This window comes from Strix aluco, chromosome 16 (genome assembly GCF_031877795.1).
Source record: "Strix aluco isolate bStrAlu1 chromosome 16, bStrAlu1.hap1, whole genome shotgun sequence".
Taxonomy (NCBI): Eukaryota; Metazoa; Chordata; class Aves; order Strigiformes; family Strigidae; genus Strix; species Strix aluco.
The window spans coordinates 9,544,929-9,568,672 of NC_133946.1; the positions used below are offsets into that span (position 1 = coordinate 9,544,929).

Below are 23,744 nucleotides of genomic sequence, written 5' to 3' on the forward strand. Positions count from 1 at the left end.
ACCTTGAGCTAATGAGAATGAACTGCCTCTTTTCCCCTGAAAACACAGAAAAATGTTCTAGATGAAGAAAAGGAGAAAACCAGAAGCTTAATCTATATTCACAGAAATATATATATATCTCATATTCTCGGGATGATGGAGATCTAATCATGGAATGGGTGGGATGCATCTCTAATCTCTTTGTCAAGCAGAAAGCAACATATATATATTATATATATACTTTATATATATATATAAAAATAAAGCTATCAATCCATTCTTCGAAGGTTAATATAGGATAACAACATCCTGAAGTCCTATTGGCAGAAACATATTACCCATATTATCAAGTACATGTAAATGTCTCTGACTCAGATAAAATCTTTCGAAGGACTGCAACCAGAGTGCAGCCTGCAAAAGATACCTGACTTGAAACTGGCTCTATTCAGCTACTCCATGACTGTTGTAAAGGGGGAAAAAAGAAATTTGATCTTGAGAACATAGAAGGGTTTGGGTTGGAAGGGACCTTCAATATCATCTGCCTTCAATATCATTCACTGCCTTTGCCTTCTGCATCTTGGGCAGTGTGGCTGGGGCACTTGCTGGTGAGGACTGAGGCAAAAAGGTCATTGAGTACCTCAGCCTTCTCCATATTCCAGGTGACCAAGTCTCCTGTTTAGTTCTGGAGAGGTCCCACTTTTTCCCAAGTCTTCCTTTTATCACCAACGTACCTATAGAATCTTTTCTTGTTGCCCTTGACATCCCTGGCCAGATTTAATTCTATTAGGGCTTTAGCTTTCCTAACCTGATCCCTGGCTGCTCGGACACTTTCTCTGTATTCCTCCCAGGCTCCCTGTCCTTGCTTCCACCCTCTGTAGGCTTCCTTTTTACGTTTGAGCTTGTCCAGGAGCTCCCTGTGCATCCCTGCAGGTCTCCTGGTGTTCTTACCTGACTTCCTCTTTGTCAGGATGCATTGCTCCTGAGCTTCGAGATGATCCTTGAATATCAACCACCCTTCTTGGGTCCCTCTTCCCTCCAGGGCTTTATCCCACACTACTCTGCCAAGCAGATCCCTGATGAAGTGAAAGTCTGCTCTCTTAAAGTCCAGGGTAGTGAGCTTGCTGTGCACCCTCCTCACTGCCCTCAGGACCTTGAACTCCACCATTTCACGGTCACTGCAGCCAAGGCTGCCCTTGAGCTTCACAGTCCCCACCAGCCCCTCCTTGTTGGTGAGAACAAGGTCCAGCATAGCACCTCTCCTCATTGGCTCCTCTATCACTTGGAGAAGGAAGTTATCATCAGTGCATTCCAGGAACCTCCTGGATTGCTTATGCCCTGCTGGGTTGTCCCTCCAACAGACATAGGGTGCTTGAAGTCCCCCATGAGGACAAGGGCTTGTGAAAATGAGGCTGCTCCTGTCTGTCTACAGAGGGCCTCATCTGCTCGGTCTTCCTAGTTGGGTGGTCTCTAGCAGACTCCCACTATAACATCTCCTGTCCCTGCCCTCCCTTTAATCCTGACCCATAAGCTTCTCATTCATCCCCAGAGCAGAGGTCCAGGCACTCCATGCTACGAGTCTATGCTACATGCATTTACATAGAGGCTGACGAAACTGACTTACTGGCTGGAATTCCTCTGTGCTGCTCTTTGGGTGCTCCACTACTGCCCTGTGATCCCTCTCCAGGCTCTGGGTATCTATTGCTGGCACTGGCATCAAACTGGTAGAAGTAGGATGGATGGAGGTTCCCTTCCTCCAGGAATTTTAGTTTAAAGCCCTCTTCACCAGCTTGGCAAGCCTGTGACTGAAGATGATCTTCCCCTTTTCTGACAGATGGACCCCATCAGCCCCCAGTAGACCATGGATAGTTGTAACGTACTGAGTCCATACCAAATGCTGACTGTGTGCCATTTACATTACCAGTAAAAATGAACCATATGCAAATAATAAAAAAAAAATATTAACAGTGTTTAGCAGCGAAACCTACAGATACTGCAAACCAGGAAGAGTTTGGGAGAAAGCTTAGTTCTAGCAGGTTCAGATGATCCCACAGCATCCCATCCTGTGTGCAGTCATTTGCTACCCCTGCACCGAAGTTTCAGCTCCAGCTGAAGCAGAACAGCAGGAACACACTGTGCACCTTCACAGCTCATTCACTTGCCAACCAGCCTGTCCTGTAGCACCCACACCCAACCCCAAACTCCTTACACTTCCAAGGACTGCAGTGTCAGGCCACTACGCTTAAGCCCATTCCTGTTTAAGAAGTGTAAATCCATTGTCTAAACTTCAAATTCAGATACCACTTAATTTTTACTGAATAATACTAATAATTAGGGTCTGAAAGAGACTAATCACAGAAGCCAGTACTCATGAAGGACTGTCAGCACACTGATGTGTTTCTGCAGCATAATATGCCACATTCTCTTACCTAGAAGCTTTTACTTTCTTTTGAATAATTACAGCGGGAGAAGGCAATTAATTTGTGACATAAAAAGGTTTCAGCGGGTTTTTTGGATTGAACTATTAAGATCAGCAAAACTACCTCTGGATTGAATACCATTAATGATTGTCAAAACAATGCAGAAAATATCTATAAAATGAGAGTAGAGTTATCTGCTATTAATGTATGGTCATTAACAGAACTCATTCACTGTGGACTTTTTAGAATTTCAGAAGAGAGCATAGGGAATAAATTGGGGAAAGCGAGGCAACCCTTACAGTATATTTCCCAGCATCACCCACAAGCCTGCCAATTTAGGCTAGAAGAAACACAAATGAACAAACAAAAAGCAGGTCTAGCCTTACATTTTGTTAACCTTTTGCACAAGAGAACTGAGAAGAAATGGAACTGTTGCCTCCTGTAGGTCAGTAACAGGTATCCTGGTAGGGAGCACAATGTCACAGGGTTCTGATCCCATTTCACGGTTCAGGACTAGCCCACACAACCAGGAATATGCTGCTGCGGCCTGAACTGCAAGTGCTACTGCCGGAACAGTTCTGGTAAAACACAACATCAGCGCTGATAACAAAATTGTACTATCCAAACAACCTCGTGTTTGCTCCCATTCTGGGAATAGTTCTTTCATTTCCTCTTCCTTCTTTCCATCTCTTCATCCCCCCCAGTAGAGGATAAAGCTTTTCATCTTCTGAACTGCCACCAGTGTTTTGTCTCAACGCACTTTTGCAAAATTATAAGTCCCCAAATCAACAATCACACGAATGATTATACAAATTGTACCATAAAAAGGAAAAATCATCTTTAGTTAGTAGCTTTTGTAGCAAATTATTTCATATATTACAATTCCCTTCCATACAGGATTGAAAACGTTATGCTGGAACTAAACTCTGGTAGAAGTGGACTGCTGCATTCCTGCAGCTTATACAACGGTTGGAGCGGGTCCTAAATGAAACATAATACAACAAATAACAAAATGATGAGTTTTATCAGAAGGACAAGGACAACAAATATGCATTACTACCTTTTAAAAGATGTTTCATACATATATTGCCAGTTTTGCATTTAGATAAAGCAGCTGGGGAGAAATTATATTAAACATATAGATTTTCTTCTTACAATGTATATTGATTGTGGTTAATATTAAATCTACACAAATAGCTATTTTGAGCTGGGCCTGCAAAAGCATTGTTTTGGTTTTGAGAGCTTGTTTAGATTCAGTTTGCTGCAAAAATAACATTTTGACAAGCGCTACTGGCACAGACGAGAGAGCTGAATTGATTAATACGTTAGAGTTATTTCGGCAAAAAGAGTGACGTGGGCAACTGATGACCCAATCCGATTTTCCACCTGCAGGAATAGCTGCATCTTGCTGAAAAGGGCCATCTCGAACGCAGTTGGAGCCTATTGTTTTCCAGCATGAGGCATAACCCAGAGGCTCAGCAGCAAGGGGTGCACAGCAGCAGAGCTGCCTCGCTTTCCCCCTGCCTCTGCGCGGGGTTTGTATACCCCAGTTGTACCTCCCGGTCGGTCGCACAGTTGCTTGGAGACAGTTGCTGCGTTACAAGTCAACTAGTGCTGTAAAATAGCACTACAGGCACAGATTTCTTATACTCTGTCAAGATGAGATCTTGTAGTTATTGACTGCTCAGGGCTTTTTTTCCTCACTCTTGCAGATTAAGAGATTTAGATATTTAGGAGGGAACGGTTTAGAAAGTTTTCCATCCTTACTGATGCAATTTTTGATCCGTATTTCATATGAAAGTAAAATGCTTTCACCCACCTTTTGCAACCACAGTGATTATTTCTCAGTGTTGAATTTTGCCCACAGTATTTTTCTAATGGTTATATAAAAAAAATCTGGAAGTTGTCATTATACAGGATGAGAGAAATATTTAATACCCTTGCTCAATAAATAGAAGACCTATTTTAGAAATTAGTAGTCATATTTTGTTCTTGCTCAATATTAGGATATAAAAATTATTTTTCTCTCTCTTATGAATATGAATCTATAGCATGTGTCAGACCTACCTGATGTAAAACATGAAGAATTAATTTACTGCTACTCTTTCTGTCCCCTAATAGCTGGTATCCTTACTCATATTTCTGACATTTTTTGCAGTTTGCACACATGTATTTTAACTCAGCCATGAAGTATAGCCACAAATACATTTAAAGAACAGAAAACAGAAATAAAATTAAAAGTGACCAGCCTTCATTTTTGTACAAGAAGTTTGAAAATAGCTGGGTCTTAGGTGGCTGGCCATTCAGATTTCACACCCATGGTTCATAGTTCAGTTGCCTTAGAATCATAGAAAGGCTGAGGCTGGAAGGGACCTCTGGACATATCTGATCCAACTCCCTGCTCAAGCAAGGCCATCTAAAGCCAGCTTCTGAAAATCCCCAAGGATGGAGACTCCCTTGACCTGCTGGCAATACTCTGCCTAATGCAGCCCAGGATACCATTTGCCTTCATCACTGCAAGGGCACATTGCTGGCTCATGTTCATCTTGGTGTCTACCAGGAACCCCAAGTCCTTTTCTGCAAAGCTGCTTTTCAGCTGGTCGGCCCCCAGCATGTACTGGTGCCTGGGGTTATTCCTCCCCAGGTACACTTCCCTCTGATATACTCAATATAGGTATCTAATGCTATTTTAGTTACCCATGGTTATCACAGAGATCAGACCATGACTGGCAGATAAGACAGAAGACCTCCAGAATATCTAATGCCTTCTGCAGTAAAAACCAGAAGCTAACCAGGATACCCTAGGGCATCTAAAATGGTGGTAGACACCTGCATTTAGTCAACTGAATAGTACCTGTTGAAGCCCATCTTTAAACCAGCCCTACTAAAGTTACTGTCTTCACACCCAGTATGAAATGAGTATGTAGCTTTCACCTACACATGAGGACTGGACTCTACATTGCCTGTTTGGAAGACATCAAGCAGGAAAGCAGACTGTAGGTACAACTACGCAGCTGAATGCTGACACAAGTGAGAAGGTATTCTTTCCTGACTAAAACTGATACATTTTCATGCAATCAGACAGGGACTTAGGCACCTTCTGAGTGCTTACTGATTGGGATCTGACCTACTGGTAAACGCTGTAAGGTACCCATACAACTTCCTAGGAGATTTGTTGAAACACAGAAAGTTTTTTTCAGAAAGCATCCTTTCTCATTTTTTTCTGCAAAGGCAAGATGCATTTGGTGAGATAATTAACATGATCTGCTTTGTTTCCCTCATCTTAGAAAAAGGCTTGAGAAAGAATACAGAGGCACGACAAGACCAAACCATACAGAGTTTATAAATCTTTTCTAGTAGGAGTTACAGTTAAAGATGATCATCCCAGCTAAGTTAGGAAGATTTGCAATTGGGCCCAGGAATTTCTTTACCCTCTAAGGCTGAAGCGACAGCCACCCAGCATGCTGTTTTTGTTGATGATCAGTAAAAACAGCAGGTGGAGATGAAATCACCAGTTCATCTAGACTTATTATGTGGTCTAAAACAGGAGAGGGGAAGGAGAGTAAGACAGGCTTCTTGGAAACTGTTATTTTGGGTACAGACTAATCCACCCTGTCTTTTGAGTTTCTGGCATGCGTGAGGTCAGCGTGGGATGACATGCCACTGACAGATGTGAACCTCTGGGTCCCAAGGAGCAAAAGGAGGTGCTGGGCAGCAGTGGGTCAGGCAAAGCAGTCACAATTTGTTGTGCATCCTGAAACTCATTTGTGAGTGGCCTCTACAAAGAGCTAGACTAGGCATTCTGTGTTTGGTAAGATGTCTGAAAAGCAAATTTTTCGATGATTTAATATTCTCTAAAGTACTTTAACAATGCTTGAAAATCCTGTTAAATCCTTAGGTAAGCTCTGAATGCTTTACTTTCTTTGATTTATGCCTAAGATTAAATCCAATAATTTGCATACAGATTTAACAGGATAGTTCACAGCACAGAGCCCTCTAAAACCTCACTCCTTTTCCCTGTATTTTGAAAACTGTTCATTTATTTCTACCCCTTATTTCTTGTACTTTACATTAGAGGTCATTTTCTCTTCCTACACAATAGCCTGGTTTTTATGCATGTCTTTCTGAATATCCAAATCAAAGTTGAAAGAGTCAAGGTAGTTATCCATCCACCAACTCTTTCAAAACACACGATTTCCCTTTATAAATGCCATTTTGACTCTTGGAGATTTAATCTTTTTTTAACTACATTTCCAGTGATTTTAATCTTTGTGACATTAGTACCAGCTCTCCAGCAGTGGAAACAAGCTTCCTAGGTCAGTTCTCAGTGTTATTTCTACAACTCTAAGACCAGTGATTCATTTATGTCCCATTCCTCTGCTATCAAGGCAGAGCAACAGACACTATTTCTGTTCAGAAATTCCATATCTGAGTTACCATTGGAATATCACCTTGCCCTGATGATTTCTTACTGTTCATTTTGTCAGTCAGTTATGAAACCTTTCTATGGTGTCCATGAAACCAGGCATTGCTCCTCAGGGCAGGCTTATGCTTAAATTGATCTAACAGTAAACTGCTATTCCTGTGGTAGTGCCTGCAGTCAAGAGGCTTTCTAGGTGGTTCTTGATGGTTAAGCTGATCGCTGACCCTACAGTTTTTATCTCTTTCACTTTTCAGCTAGACCCGCAAATTATCGCTTGTGGATGGCAGCACTAACTCAAGGGGGAAGGTGGGAGCTTGCACCTCAGGACACAGGTATGATAAAGGACCAACAGGCCAGTCCACAACTGACCTAAGCAAAATGCAAAATTGCACTGCTGGTCCTTATTTTCAGTGTCCTGAGCAAGCAGTCATATCCCGAGTTTCTCCACAGTTAACATCACCGCTAAGAATTCACTGAGGTTTTCATCTATGGTATTCTTTTTCAGAAGTGCTCCTTTTTACAGGTCCATCATCTTTCAGGTCTGCTGACCTCTGGCAGACCTTCCTATTTCTGGTACATTGGAAAGAAAAAAATATATCATGAGATTTTATGCCTAGTTCTTTCCCAAGATCTACTTTGGCAAGCCATACTACAGTTTTAACTCTGCAGGATTTAAATTCTTTTCTCTCTTCTTTGTTCACATTTCCAACTTTGAAATAAGACCTCCTAATTCTAAATTACATTGTTTAGAAGCCATTTAACTATGTTGCCTTTTTTTGGTGGCTGTACTCTTAACAGATAAAAAACAAGAAAGAAAGGAAAAATTGGGCAGATATCTTTTGTTTTGAAAGGTGTCTAAGGCAGGCCAGCCTGTATAGAAGGATGCTAAATTTCCAGTTCCCAAGCAAATGAAAATACTTGAACAGCTGAAGTCATGTTTAGTTGAATTCAGAAGAATGTTTTATTACTTGTAGTTTAAACTAATTAGAATTTTGCAAACAAGATATTATTCTTTTGCTTAGCAAGAGCGGAATTGTTTAATTTTTCACCCTTAAGCTTGTTGTAGCAAGGGCTAGTCTGCAATATTCTGTATTGCTCCTTCTCCAGAGCGATCAATCTACATAAAGCGTACCCAGACAGCTCCTTGGGCAGCAACCCAGGACAATTTTGAGAGCTCACAGGAGCTGGCCTACATCTCTCACTAAATTGATGAGGCAGTCAGTCTTCTGTGAAGTCAATTCTTTACAGAAATATTTCATTATTTTCTAGTTTCTTCATTACTCTTCCATGGACCATAGACCACTAACTCAGTCCTCTTAGAACTGATGGCATGAAACTGCCACGCTTCTTTTCAGACTAAGTAAAGCAGTACCCATTCAGAGAAATTTATCCAAAAGACCATTGATGGAATTAGTATATTTTAGTGACAGACTGTGAGTCACAAATGCATGATTCCCAACCGTTAATTTATTAGGTCATATAACAGTGAAAGAATTTGATCATAACATTATAACACAGCTGTTTTATTTCAGATGTGGAATGAGTCCAAGTATTTGATAATTATGCTGCTTCAATTAGTGGTGACTCGAGAGCTAGTTAAGTGGTATTGTTTGCTCCTAGGCAGGAAGCCCAGAAAAGCTCATAAACAAGTCTGAGGACGTGCAGGTCTACTGGGCTGATATGTGATGCGAGGTTGCAGCATGTCAACATTATGCACCTTTCTTTCCCACACTGAATACAGTTAATAGCAGTTAAGCATAAAAGTTACATCTTCCAGTACAAGGGCGAGGAAGGAAGGCGTAAGAGGAGGAAGGCTGTTGGGTGTAATAAAGTGGCAGTAACCTAAGCAGAGAAAAGCAGCAAAGATATCTGGCAAATTTGTCTGGACCTGTGTAGAGATCTCAAATAATCTCTGATGAAGACTTTCATGTGATAGAGCTGATTAGCATATCAGCAGTGTTAGTAGAATAAATGTGTTTGTGGTCCTCTATTTTTTTCTTGGAAATTCAAGCCCGTAAGCATTTCTTTTCTGTGTTTATTTCTCTCTATTAGAAAACAACAGTTAATTCATGCTTTCTCTGTCCTGCCTTTATAAAAATACAGTTGTCTTATCCTTAAGGTAGTGATGTGCTGTTGATATTTTAATAATGTTACCATAACTCAACCATCCCTAGCCACCACCTCTCAGTATAGGATTAATGTCCTCTGATGATCTGGAAATCACTCCATGGAGAAGTTAGGAAGCATTAGCCTTTGGTTCACCCAAGAAAATGCCTGCAGTGCTGTATTATTGCTACTGCAAATCTTTCAATTCTAGAAGAGAGACAAGGATGCAGAAAGGTTGTCAGCATTAACCACTGTGGTTGCCATTCACATTTGACCTTGGCAGTGAAGTAGAACAGAAAAAAACAAAGAATCACACATTATCTTTTCAAATTGCTGGAAAAAATGTAGAAGGAGAATCATGTCATTTTCCTTTTTTACACTATCACCTCCTTAGAAAGTTAACCATATCCACGTCTCTAAATAGGTGGATAGCCTGAACAGCCTATAGCCTAGATAGGCTACCTAACGCATACTTCTTCACTGAGAGGGTGCTTGGTCACTGGATCACGCTCCCCAGGGAAGTGGTCACAGCACCAAGCCTGTCAGAGTTCAAGGAGCATCTGGATGGCGCTCTGAGTCTTATGGTTTAGTTTTAGGTAGTCCTGCAAGGAGCAGGGAGTTGAACTTGATGATCCTTATGGGTCCCTTCGAAGTTCAGATATTCTATGATTCTGTGATCTGCACAATTTGGGAGGCACAGAGAAGAAGAAAGGTTGACCACAGGAGGTTAGAAAGCACTCTCTGCTCCACAAAATCCTACTCATGGTTGGCCAAGATACAAGGGGGTTAATATTATTATTTCCCACCGCTCGCATTACTCAGTAAAATCCCGGCAGACTGCCAAAACTGCTATAAAACATGAACAGCCTGAAGAGATGAATACATATGGTAGCTGAAGGCACTACATCCAGCTCATGCTACCACTGGGATCACTAACACTGAGAGAAGAGGGATTGATCTGGACTTCATATCCCGGGAACCCCGAATACCTGAGAAACGTGAGAGCATTTCTCACAGGTAGTTGGACTACGTAGCTGGACTCTCATTTTTTAGTACCAGCTCTCTGAACACTATTGGGTTCTGATGCCTAATTCTGACAATGAGCTAAGGTGCACCAAGCTGGACATCTCTGCCCGAAGTACAAGGTTCTCTACAGTAACTGATAGAAGAATCAGATGGTACAGTCACATTAACATTAAGATGAAAAGACATGGGACAATGAGAGTATGGATTCTACAATTACAATCAACGGCTTTATATGTTTAAGAAATCCTTCAAAAACGAGGAATTTAGATAATAAAAATTATTTTTAAAAGATTTCTCAAAATTCCCAAATGTTAGGAAGTGCTGGATTTATGCTGTTTTCCACACATAAACAATATGTTACAAACCTTACTTACATATTTTACTGTTGATAACCCTTGAGTGATTCACTGCCTTGATGCACAGCCATAAATCTGACAATTTTCAAATGTTTAATTTTTCAAAACATGTACTGCCATTGGCTTCCTACTAGTATTTATGCAGAAACACACAGACTGGATTTATCCAGTCCAATTTATGTGCTTGTCTGAAGTGTCTTCTGAGAATTTTTGTCCCCAACCTGGCACAATCAGGCCCTTGCTTAAAGCCCAGCTGCGGTTTGAAGTCCTTAAGAAAGAAATCTTGCCTATGAAGCCATAGTTTTAACTTTTGAAGACAAATTTACTGTTTTATTTTGACTTGGATAGCTCTTAGCTATGCAGACTGATTCAGAAAAATTAATCTACTGAAAACTTCTTAAAGTGAAGTCCCAAGCAGCCTTTCTTTGGTGTTTATTCTTTCTTGACGTAAATTGTTATGCTTTTGCTACATTACATAGTAGGTTTAGTAAATGCTACATTTTAAATTAGTTTCTGTAATTCTAGATCTAAGTATACCTTTCTTTCTACACCCACCCCTAATATCCTAAAAATCCAACAGGGCTATTCAGTCAAACTGATAATTTGCAAACACAAGGTTGATCCTCAGATTGATAGCTTGAAGCTTTATTCGGCATCACAAAATATATCACAGTCTCTTGTAATCACTTTTTCCCAGTCTTCTTGTTTTCTCTCCAGTTCTTTCAACTTTTGGGATTACATTTATAATGGTTTTTTTCCTGATTTTTTTCTCTTTAGCAAAGAGACTGACAAAAGAAAAGTATGCTAGGATTACATTTTATCTATTTTTGTTCTCTCTCCCTTTCTGATAACAGTTTATCTACTACTTGGTGAATCTTACTCAAAATCACAGTACAGCACTCAAAGTTTAACTTATCGAAGATGAGTAGAGGACAGTAAGACATTGCTGGATCTTACAAAACCTCGTAAATACAGATTATATATATTGAAAGCATCGAATACAATAAAACCCTTCTCATACTAGAAACAGACGGGGGTTGCAGCAACCAGGAGGATTCTTTAGTAATAGGTTTGTTGAGCCTACCTTAAGTTTTAGTCACCCCTGCTGATGTATGTAAATTCCTCATAAAGCAAACACTCAACCCTGCAGGTTGTGCAGACTAAATATCCCGTTTTATATTTAGGATACAGAAGACCAGACAGGCAGGAACCTTCCCATAACTACACAGAAAGCCAGGGTTTGAACTCTGTTCCTCCAAGATCCAGCCTGCAGTATGCACTGCAGGAGAGCCTGGTGGGGCAACGCTTTGTAAGAGCGTGTCTGAGAGAAGATAAACCTTCAAAGCATCTTACTCTGTTTGCAATGAGTACTGTCAGGAGGACCTGATATGTAATTTTTTAATGTCTATAAATTGTAATGGGGCAGTTTTCAGAGTAAACTTTGTTGTGAGACCTGTATGCACAGGAGAGAACAATAACCAAAGTGAATTAAAACTAATTAAAATAATAATTCAAAAGAGACACTTCTTCCAAACATATTATTACAAAACAATAAAAGAAGTTGCTCTGCAAACATGGCATATTTTATTGAAAGCAGTATTTCTCTGTTCAGAACCCTATGGACTGGAAATCAAAATCAGAGAGGGCAAAAAAACTGTTTCCCATCCATAGAAAATGATGAAATTTAAATATTAGAAGGAAAAAAAACCCCACCAAAGCAAAAAACCAAACCATTGGTATTTTTTCTTTTAAGGCCTTTTGAGGACAGAAATGCCAGGCAACTGTCAAACCAGCCAATATGAAAAATTAGCCAATAATGTTAACAGGCTCAACAAGTATGTCTGAAAATAAATAAAGCATACTACTGAGCCATTGCTCAGTGTCAGCTCAAAATATGAACACAGTTTGGCATTAGGTTAAGTACTATATATTTCTCCCTACTGCCAGAGCCCAGCAAAACCAAGATTTAACAAAAGACAATCATGAGATTTCAATAAAATGTTGAGAACCGGCTATCTATGTATTTCTTCCTTGTTTTACGGATTTATAAAAAAAATATTTGAAGATGAATATTAGAAGTTTTATTTTTAAATGAGTATTATTTTTATAAGATAATGACAGAAAAAATCTGGGGATTTAAAAAAAATGAAAAAATCATGAACACTGGAAGTACAAAAATACAAGAATTAGTAGTTTAAAAGCTGGTAGCACTGGAAGTGACCAGAAAGTGGTTCATGGCAACCAAACATGCCTGTTAAAAAACCCAGTACTTTCCAAAAGTGTGAAAAACAGTCCCACCTAGGGTACTGGGGAAATGTGTAAGATTCAAACTGTATTCATAATTTCAAAAAAGAATATTCTGGCTGTATTCTTTTCCCTTGAGCTATAGGACAGACATTCCAAAAAAGCTGCTCCTGCATGTTAACCTATGTATTTTAAACAGTAATCTAAGCAATGGAGCAAACTGTCAGAAGCATCTGCTCTGTATTTTAGTGAAAAAATAATTTAAAAAAAACCAGCCCCCAAACCCTACCCTGTATTAGCAAATGTTTAAACAATCTAAATCTCAGTTACCCTGGGTAGTTCAGCTGCAGTTACACACATTTCCTAAGTAAGACTATGTTAATTTAGGACATGACTGCTAAGGATAAAAGGTTACTACCTCTCTTTTCCAAACACAATTTTCCAAAGCAGAGCCATGTGTGAATATCCATCACACTAGTTGAATGAGAGCACAAATTTCCTTCACCTGTTTATACATCAGCTGTTTAAATTCAGGCTGGCTTCTCCCAACAGTTTAAACTCTAGTATATCCTTTCACTGTGAGCAAGTGAGCAAAAAACAGCCTTCAAATTCTGTTCTGTTGACAGCCACAGAAGTGGTAACCCTGCAAGTGGGTTCACCTTAATTCTAGTATCTTCATTCATCTAGTTTTATATACTTCTCTCCTGTAAATACACAGAATTTTCTAAAACGTGGATTTGCACAATGATGCCAATTTGAAAGTCAATACTTAGAATGGGATCATGCATCTACCCAAAACTGCCGTCATCTCACTGATCTGGTGTTTATTATGAGTAACTGTATTGAAAAATCTCTGGGTGGATAATTGCCTAGCAGCATCATTTTTGCATATAAGATCATCACAAAAAAAAAAAAAAATTACACAACTTTTACACCTCACTACATCAAAAGATCTTAAAAAAAATTTAAAAAAGGATTAATGACATTCATTTGTACAATAAAAGCAGCAGAGTATATGGAACATCAAATTTTTTTGATAGACAAGCTGATGTTTAAATAGTAATCTAGAAATTAGATATGGGTTAGTATGCAAATGAAGGAGGACACTCACTTATTAAAAATTCCTCTGTAATGTTAGAAAGCCAAGAATATTCCTGGTTGGAAAAGGTATTCTTGATGAGTTTTACAGTAGTGTAACATATTGTACCCATTCACATTCTTTATGTTCCAAACAATTCCTGTCTTCTACTGCTAAACACAAGAACTTATCAACTACATAACCCCTTCAGAGATAGAAAAATATACCTAAACAGCCCTTCTTTTCCAGTGACAGTCAACATTAACATTAATACATCCTAATCTATACGAAATGAATCTAGCTTTCATTTCAATCTCCCTTGAAGAAGGAAAAATAAAAGTCAGTGCCTAAATTACAAGATTAAACATAGCTACATTAGGTGCATTTGAATAGTTCATGGAGGATCCAGTCACCACACATAGCCATCAGAGTATTTACCCATCATGGGAAAGTTTCAAATCCCATGTTTCCACTTGCAGTAAAACAGCTGAAACATGAACACTTGGATAAGGCAATCACAACTGACACAGGAAACTGGAACTCTGCCTCACAGAACTCTAAAATGCTGCAAGTTATCCCAACTACTTTGTAAGGATACCATGTTGCAGCATGGGCAGCAGTAGTCCATTCTGCATTATTGGCTACCCGGCAAGACACAGGCCATTTCCTTGAGAGCTGCCAAAAAGGAGCATCTTGTCTCAATACTGAGGTTCTAACACCTTTACAGGTGGAACAAGACTCATCTGGAGAAAACTACCCAATCAATATGCTATGTAAGTACAACAGAACACAGCAGTACACCGTCAGGAGACCCAACCGGACAAGTTCAAGCACCTAGAGCTGGGCCCACACCATAAGAAAGAAGCAAAAGGCATAAAGAACTGAACAGCACTTCTGAAGAGGTTTGCATGGGATGGGGAGAAGAAATGGGAAAAAAAGGTTGCAGAAAAATGAGACTTGGGGATGAAAAATCCTAGTCTTTGATACTTGGACAAGAGGTGCTTACACCATTTCTGACACTGAAGAACAATCAATTTGTTAGGTGTGCACTTGATTTCTACTAAAATATCTCAAACAGATTCTAAAAATGCACGGGGAATTATGGGAACTAAATATCTACTCACAGATGAAACACATTCAATTCCCAATCTACATTTTTTACAAAAGCCAGCTCCATAACAGGCACAGTCAATAAAGCATATTTAGATATAAAAAACTAACAAGAAACTTAAAGAAAATGCTTAAAATAAATGTTTTACTGGTCATTTAAAAACAGTTCTCTCTTTAATTTAGCAGTTAAACTGAGTCATAATAACCCTCAGTGTAAATAAATACACCAAATGCATTGGTAACAATTCAGAAGTCTGTCAACAATGACTACTGCCTCACACAAATCTATCCAGTGCTGAAAAGCCAAGCCACAGGTTGATTTCATTAAAAGTAGTATCAGTTGTTCAAAGCCTGTTAGAACAATTCTAAAAGAAAGAATTGCAATAAAAATACTAGAGAGATTTATACAGTGAATTAAAAAAAAAAGGATTCTTTGATTTTGCAGCTTATATTTCTTTAAAGGAAAATACAACATAGTTAACACAGGACTTTGGTCATAGATATGCTTTTGGGAGTACAAAGCATGAGCTGCACACATTTCCTCATCTATTTCAGCATGTAGCCTGGCATCAGATAAATGCAAGGTTACAACACTTTGTTATATGACACCAGTGCAAGTCCAAGCCAAGTATTTATAAAAAGGCTTTTCTTCCATTTAATGACAATTCTTTAGCGACTATCAAACTACTAAATCATGGGTATTTCATGGTGAAGTTTATCTCTGCAATGACTTACTCTGCCCATGATTGTCGTGATCCTCCCTTAACTCTCTTCTTTATTCCAGTGAGTATCTAAACAACCATGATGTCTGTCCAGAATCAACCCTTTTTGTTCCAGGTTGAAAATGAACTCTTACATAATTTCTTTTTTATGTACATACATGCTTTTAAATTTTCTCTTCATCAGCAAATAAAGACACATTTAGCTACCTACCTTTATCCTTTCACCCTATTTACCCATTCTTGAAAAACTTCATTAAGACTTTGATGTATTTCTTAGGACAATTTTGAGTGCTCTGGTCAGCAAAGCCTTAGAAACCTTCAAGTTGAACCGGATCCAGCAGCCCATAACAGAAAAGTTGTCACTTGCCATGAAGACTATCCAGGAGTTCCTATTTTGAAAACTGACAGGCAAAACTCTCACCATGGAGAAATAATGTTTTTGTAACAAGTGAAAACTTTGTACCACAAGATGAGGAGAACTAGAAATCCAGCTCCCCATATTACTGCCAGAATATGTGAAGCAAAAATGAAATAGTAGAGATAAAAGGATTATTATTATCCATTGTCATATACAAGAGTCTCTGAAAAGATTCATATTAGTGTTACAATAGGATATAAAATGTTATTTCTAATCTCATTTATTTAAAGTATATTTCAATTTCCTTATTAGATAAATTTGCTGAGTCCCACAGTTGCAAGCTGTAGGAAATGCTTTGACTGTAGCAGAAGACAATGAGGCAGGGGTTCCTTGGAAAGCCATCTTCTGCCATTAGCTTCTCTCCCACTCGTCTCCTGCATAGTTGTACAATAACTTCAGAGGAGCACAGCAGCTCTCTCTGAGGGATGACCACCACTGTGATCAAGCTTAGCATACTTCCAACACTGAATGTCCCCATCTATTAAAATCAGCAAGCCTTTCACTAGATCATTTGTCAAACTATGTTGCCTTGTGTGTCCTGTTTTTGATCACTTCTACTTTCCATTATAGAAGACAGACCCCTATACTGTTTGTACATACCCTAATGTTGTGTAAGGACCTGAATTAGACTGAGAGGTAGGTTAGAAGTTTGTGATTTTGTCTTGTATCTACAGCCATAGCAAGATGACAAAAGGAATAGGGCAGAAAGCCATCTCCTGCTTTCTAAAGTAATTAATGGATTAAATCTGAACCCACAGCCACTCTTCTATAGAGGACACATACTGGAAATTGAATGCAAAAGAAATAATAAAGAATGCAGAGCTTCTGCTAGGTCAGATGCAGAAGTTCACAATTTCCCTAAATCCAGACTGTTTCTGCAGTTACTGGCATCCACACAAAAGCAATGGGGAGCTTGTTCTGTATACCAACATGAAGTGGTTAATCTAACCCTTCTGAAACATCTAGAACAGTTTAGGAACCCCATTCCACAGTATAGATTAGAAGATTATGATTTTCAGGAAAACCTACCATGAAAACTAAATTAATAGAATACATGTTAAATTCTTGTGTTTTCAGTTGCTTTTTCAGATTTGGAGATGATAGTAAAGATGTATTTCCTTAGTTTGAAACTGTGAATGAAGCTATTACTTCAGAAAACTAGACATTTTGGGATGAACGGGTAGGAAGAGAGGCTAAGGTTACTGCTCATGAAACATGTGATCACCAGATGTTAAGCAACTTCCTTTTAACCTCTGGACAGACTTCTGGTTCATGAAACACAACCAGCAGGAGAACTTAGCTTTTCAGCATCACACAAACTGATTGCCAGTCTCAGAATAAGAAAACTGGCAATAAATAAATAAAAAAGCCATGTACACACACATGCAACTTCACATTACAGTACTTCTCCTGCTTGTTAAGATGCTTACACATCCCCAAAAAAGGAAAAGGAAGTAAAAAAACAATTCCAGGTATTAGATTAGTTCTACTGTAGCATTCAACAATAGGAATTTGTCGGTTAATTCTTCACTATTTAAAACAACTCATCTGTTTTCCTTCACCTGTAATTTTGCAGGTTTGTAGCAACATCCTGCAATTAAAAGAAATTGTATTCTCTCCCCTAAAATATCAAGCCCAAGTACTGTTTTTCATATAGCTCCATTCCGGCAACCAGGTTTCCATAGTATCAAGAGACTAAAAAAAGCTAACAGGCTTCAGAGAAATTAATTTTAATATAATGTCTTCTGGAAATCTCCAAACTGTACCTTAAAAAGGGCATATTTTAATATGGTGATATTAGTCTTGATACCTAACCTCTAACCTCTAAAAGCTAGAAATGGCAGAGTTGTATTATTCTTGTATTATTTGAACAGAGGACACACAGACATCTGAGGAGTGAAGACTACGCATAGCTGTGCTTTATGTGAAACACTGGATGGCCGGGATGGCTGGATGCCACTGGATGGCTTCTAGGTGGCCAAGAACTGGCTGTTTATAACAAGCAGCTTCTCTTTAAATGAATTTGCTATTGTTAGAGGATTTTGTAGTAGAAAGTCAGGGAAATATTAGTTTTCATATTCACAAGAAGTCAAAAAGCTCCCTATGGATAGCTCCACACCCCTCACACAGTCCCATGAGCTTCGGCAGAATCCCTCAGAATAGAAATATTAGCAAACTTCTCTTAAAAACACTGTGGTACTTAGGTGAAAATGCCTTAAAACTGATAATGGAGAACTGAATGGGCCCAGAGCTAATTCTGACTGTTGCTGCCATTATCACCAAAATTTCTTTCAAATCCTCCTCTCAAAGAAGCATAAAAATCAGTTCTCAGTATCAAACAGGTACTTGTTACATTTCTGGGAAATCAGATAAATTTTCTCTTGCACCTTGGGATTACAAGCCCAGTATACACTTCACGTGGAATCAAAGCTAAAGAAAAATGCTTCCCAGTTCTGCTCACAGCCTGGTTTTGTAAGTCTAACAACAGCAAAGTGATTTCATTTTTGTCTGCTTTTCAGTCTTATTTTAAAGCATATTATTTGCTTAGGCGTGAATAAGTGAGCTCTTGTAAGAACCAAACTCTTTTTTGTCTGCCCATTTCCTTCTATGCCGAAGAGGTAACAGTCTTATTAATGTATTTTTAGAATTAAACAAGATTGGTCCATCTTTTTTATGATCACACTGAGCACATTTGGAATACCATCACTTCCTACAGATTAGAGGCTACATTTAAACAGATAAAAAGAACAATCCAAAATAGTTGTCATTTTTCTACAGTGCTTCATGCAGATCCAAAACACTTTGAAGGCACAATAATTTCATTCAGCTGCCATCATCCACTAAAAACATAAATTAAGGGAAAAACAAACCAAACCCAAACCCTCACTCACCGAGTTTAAGTGGCAAGAAAGCAAAATACTTTTCCATCAAGTGAAAAATTAATCCACTAGACCAAAGACTGCGCAGATACACCAGACTGTTAACACCTGTACCACAGCTGCTTTCTTCCCAAGACCCCATGGTCCCACGTCTCCAATACATCTGCAGTAATGCTTGAGCAGAGGAATGTCAAAACCAGAACAGGAAGAAAGTTTCCACTGGCCTCTGACAACTTTCATTTTAAGAAGTGTCAGGAGTACGCTTGGGCTTAATAGACACCATTTACAGATGTCACCAAGAGGATGATGACTAACTGGTAAACAGAAATTACCTTCTCCCTCTAATGGTTGGTTGAATCAAACTGTGTATCAATTAAATATACAGATTTAAAAATACTGGTGCCCAGTCTAGGTGTGAAAGATCTGCTGTACCTCAGACCTGCAGGTTAGTGACAGCCCTGCTACGGTTACAATAACCTGTATACACACAGGCACACATGCTTTCAGTATATATTCCATATATATATATATGTGCTGCAACACTGTGGTACCATTGCAGTTTTGGTAAATCTCTCATCATTAAAAACATGGAAGAATATTGTTTGTACAGTTGGACCAAAACCTGAGATAGACTCTGTCTAGGAACAGAACAGCTCAGGACGCACCACAATGAGCCTGGCCGCTCTCCTGCTTACTATGAAAAGGAGGAGCAGCCAAATTGGCAACAAAAAAACCCTAATGCAAAACAGTGAGCTAAGGTGGACCTTACTCTTCTGGTCCACCAAAAGGCCTAAGTGTGAGAGGTAAAGACAGTATACAAAAATGTAAGAATATTATTGGTTTTTTCTTTCTCCCTCCTACACACAATATTAGGGAGGGTCTTACTGAGCCATCGAGCTGGCGTCCACGCTTTGGGAAGATATGAACAAGCTTTCAGAAAACAACTGCAAAAAATTGCAATGTGATAATCCATGTTATTACAAACACACTAACTAAGCCTCAGTTTATTTCCAAGAGAGAAGAAAAACCATAGTCCTCATGTAGCTGCCTCAAAAAAAAAAAAAAAATTAGATTCCTATCTGGGGGCAGAAACTAGTGAAATTCACACTAGAAATAAGAGAAAACTTAGCCACAGGGTAATTAATGAAGATTACCTAAGGATGGGAAAGTTTCTCGTTGCTAAAAAGATTTAAATCAGTAACAGATGGCTTTGTAAAACCACGATTTCATCCAGTCATTGAATACAAATGTAAGACATAACATTGCTATGCTTGCCAAAAATATTCATAATGACTATAGTCTAAGTTACAAGAGTAAAGTCAAAAGCTTGCTTTCCAGATAGGATTTGAAGTTTTTATAAAGTGTTTACTGGAATAAACCAAAAATCTATCCTATTGCTAAACATGAATCTAAAGTTACTCATATGTGTATTATTAAAAAAAAATATTCAGGTATTTTAAAAGTCTTCCTAAACACTTATTGCTACTTCCTACACAGAAAGGACAGATATCTTTATCTAATACAGTGATAAAATAATGCTGTCTGTAATAAAATTATGTCTTTTTTCCACCTATCACTACTTAAAGAAAAGTTTGTACTAGTAAATTCTATAAGCTCTTGAGGATAAAGGAATACAGGCAGTTATAATACAGACCATTTTGCATGTTTTAGTACAAGTACCAAATGAACTGTTCTGCAGCAAAATTATGAGATTTCTTCTATTGCCATCTCTGGTTTTGATCCTCAAATCAAACATTGAATTTTGCCTGGTTTTATTTTCTTTTTCTTCCCTTTTTTTAAAATGGATAATACACTGGGTTTATCTAGTTTACATTTTAACTGGAATGTAAATAAGCAGCCATCCTATTCTGAAGACAATAACATTTCAATTTATCTGTAAAAATAAGTGATTTTATGGCACAATAATGCAAACTGCAATGCCTCATTTAGAGAACAAATGCATTATTCTGGTAAAATATTGCAGAATTAGTTTCACTTTCTAAGTATTCATATTATAACATTATTGTTTGGTATGAGATATGCTCTGTGGCAGGTGGAAAATCCCCACACATCACATCATGCAACACCTGCAAAACAGCTGCACACTCATGGATACAACAATAAAAACCAGTTAATAATCCACTGGATTTAAATTCAGTGAGATAGTCTATATTCTACTATACTAAAGGAACCAAAAAAGCTATTCTGAGTTAAAAAACCTCTTCCACTTCAATGAATCTCTTTATTTGAAAATGGTTATACTTGTATATGCCATCAAAGCAAATCTCAAGAGAAAATACAACCCCAAATTCAAGAATTCTTTAAGTCATGTTGTAAGACAGCACTCTCTGAACAGCAGTATTCAATGGTTCCTCTATTTACGCTTAGTTTGATTACTACACTAAACAGAGGTAACAAAGGGTTAGGCACGTACAGATTATTCATAAATAAGAGATTTAGGGTCAGAGCTAATACATTCCTTTCTTTCAAATATTTCAAGTAACAAATCAAATCAGCTTATGGTTCATTTTTTTCTGATCAAACATTTGCAAACTTGAGCACGTGTACTATAGAAACCCAGTCACTCTGATGAATTAACAATGACCTACAATGGCTTTAAAATTGGCGTATACATTAATGATGGTTGTTGTTTTTTAAATCCCCTTCTAGTGGAAACGTAATTTTTAGGTTGGATACCACTTGCCCTCATATGTTGCTATACTTTTATCTCTCTTTTTAATTAGGTGGATACCAAAACTCAAGAAAACATCAACTAAAATAGTGAAAAGTAGCAAATAGGGCAAGCTATATGAGCTCTCTCAATTATAACAACCAAATCATAACCATACTCCATTTCTGATTGTTTATCAAAGCTAAGAAAAATCACTGTTGAATTGCTTATGAAAATCCACATATAATGACAGCTGTCTCTAGCTAACTGTTTCAGCTTTAAAACTACTCATGCGCTTTTCCAATACATTTTGTTTGTGCTCTATCCAGAAAAGCCACTACACACATTACAATTTTTATCACAAAAAATATGACTGGCTCTAAAGCGAGGAAAAAACCCACATATCGTCAGGAATTTCAATGAAGAGTTTGTGAACATGATTTCCAAAGGCAAGTTTAATGTTAATCTCTGAAGTCTCATGTTAAAATTAATTGTACATGTTGGACAAATCAGTATCATGTGGCTTTTCAGAAAAACTGCAAACTTGATAAAAAAATCAGTGAAATGATACTGTGCTGCCCCTGTTCCAGCAAATAGCCACTCTACCTGCTGAAGCAAGACAACACCTTTTCTTCCTTTTCTCTGTAGACCTTTTATTTGTTCTGCTCAACATGCGTCATCTTCAACACTGAACTACGTTAGTATGCTCAGCAGCTGATATTAAAGTTTTACTCCCTTCAGAAGATCCAGAGACCATAATTACACATGAAGAAACGATGCCTTCTCTTCACCTAGGCTCATGAACTCTCCTGCTTCCAAAAAAAGGATCTATCTTCCTGTCAAACCTGTCTTTCCACAGTGAGGAGTAAAGGAAAAGGTTCCCCTTATCTCCATGACCCCAAGCCACCAAACCTCCTCGAGCAACAGCAAAACATCTGCTCTCCCCTGCATTTTGCCCTCTGCCAAACGACTCTCACTTCCCTAAAGCCTGACGCTTGCCGCAAGTGTTATAAATGGGACTAATTAGGATCCTAGTTGCCCATTAACTCTTTTATTATTCATGTGACATTTATGATAAATGCATTATATTACTTACAAATGGTTGAGGTGGCACTTACACACAGCAGCATAAACTTTAGAGTCATGGGAGAAATCATTTAACAATAAGACAGACTAACTACACCAGTTATGATAACCACTCGCTGCAATGTAATGTCCATTTAACTCTTCTTGGTTTGACACAAGAATAAAGTAGCTTGGCATTCCTAGAAGGGAGGTGGACCAGTCATTTATATTTCAACAGTAGTATCTTTTGCATCAGTGTAAGTATCTTCAAAGATGGCTTTCTATAGCTAGACAGTATTGTGCACTGCACGTGGAGTTCATAAAATAGAACCCCCCTGCCCTTCTCCAACATAAAGGTCTTCAACAACAGCAAAGTTGTGATTTCTCAGGATTACCATATCCTTTTAATTAAGTTGCAGAATTCAGAACAGAATAACCCTGATGAACATAAAGTACACAGAAATGGATTTGATTTGCATGTAACAACTGCTTCTTTCAGAATTAATTACAAAATGCTGGACAGTGTAGAGTGTGGATTAATGTCCAGATTCAGCAATGCATGTACATGTTTAACTGCTTTTCTAAGCTAAGGCTAGGAGTAAATTGTCTAGACAATTACAATTCTTCTTTCATTTGCCAGAAAACCAGTAAAGCTTTGTGCAGAATCTGTCACCCGACTTCCTGCATCCCTTCAGAGCTCTTAAAAAAATCCATATGCATAGTTACTATTCTGTAATCCTCTCCATTAAATCACAGGTTATTCACCATCAAATCTATCTGTGAAATCAGACAGTACAGGCTATTCATACTGCCTATAGGTTAAAAGCCTAACAAGAAATCAACTTCTAACAATAAAGCATTGTTTAAAAAAATCCACCTAACATCAATAACCACAGTTTTGAAAGCGTCCTTGCACAGAGTACATATCAGTACAATTAGTAAGCTATTGTTTAGCGGTTTGCTAAATGCTTATTCTTAAGTAAACAAACACTAGGAAAAATGTACATCTATTTACTCCAGAAGTCTGCAAAGCCTGTTCCTTCATTGTTACAATGTGAAGGAGCGGTGCAACTATATAAATTCAATCACCATGGGAGTTCAATTCACACAACAAATGAAAGCTGCATATTATATCCTCTCCTGAATGTAAAGGCCAGCTCTGCAGAAATAAATGTTGTAGCACCAGTAAATGCTTTAACAAAACATGTATGTGCCTGAAGAAAAAAAAATCAAATCAAATCAATAGATCT

At 38.3% G+C, this 23,744-nt stretch overlaps 1 protein-coding gene across 1 annotated transcript in view; it reads right to left on the reverse strand.

The window, feature by feature from the left end:
- The window catches only part of SHANK2 (SH3 and multiple ankyrin repeat domains 2), a 338,597-nt gene that overhangs the window by 118,328 nt on the left and 196,525 nt on the right, over positions 1-23,744 (reverse strand). The window lies entirely within an intron of this gene.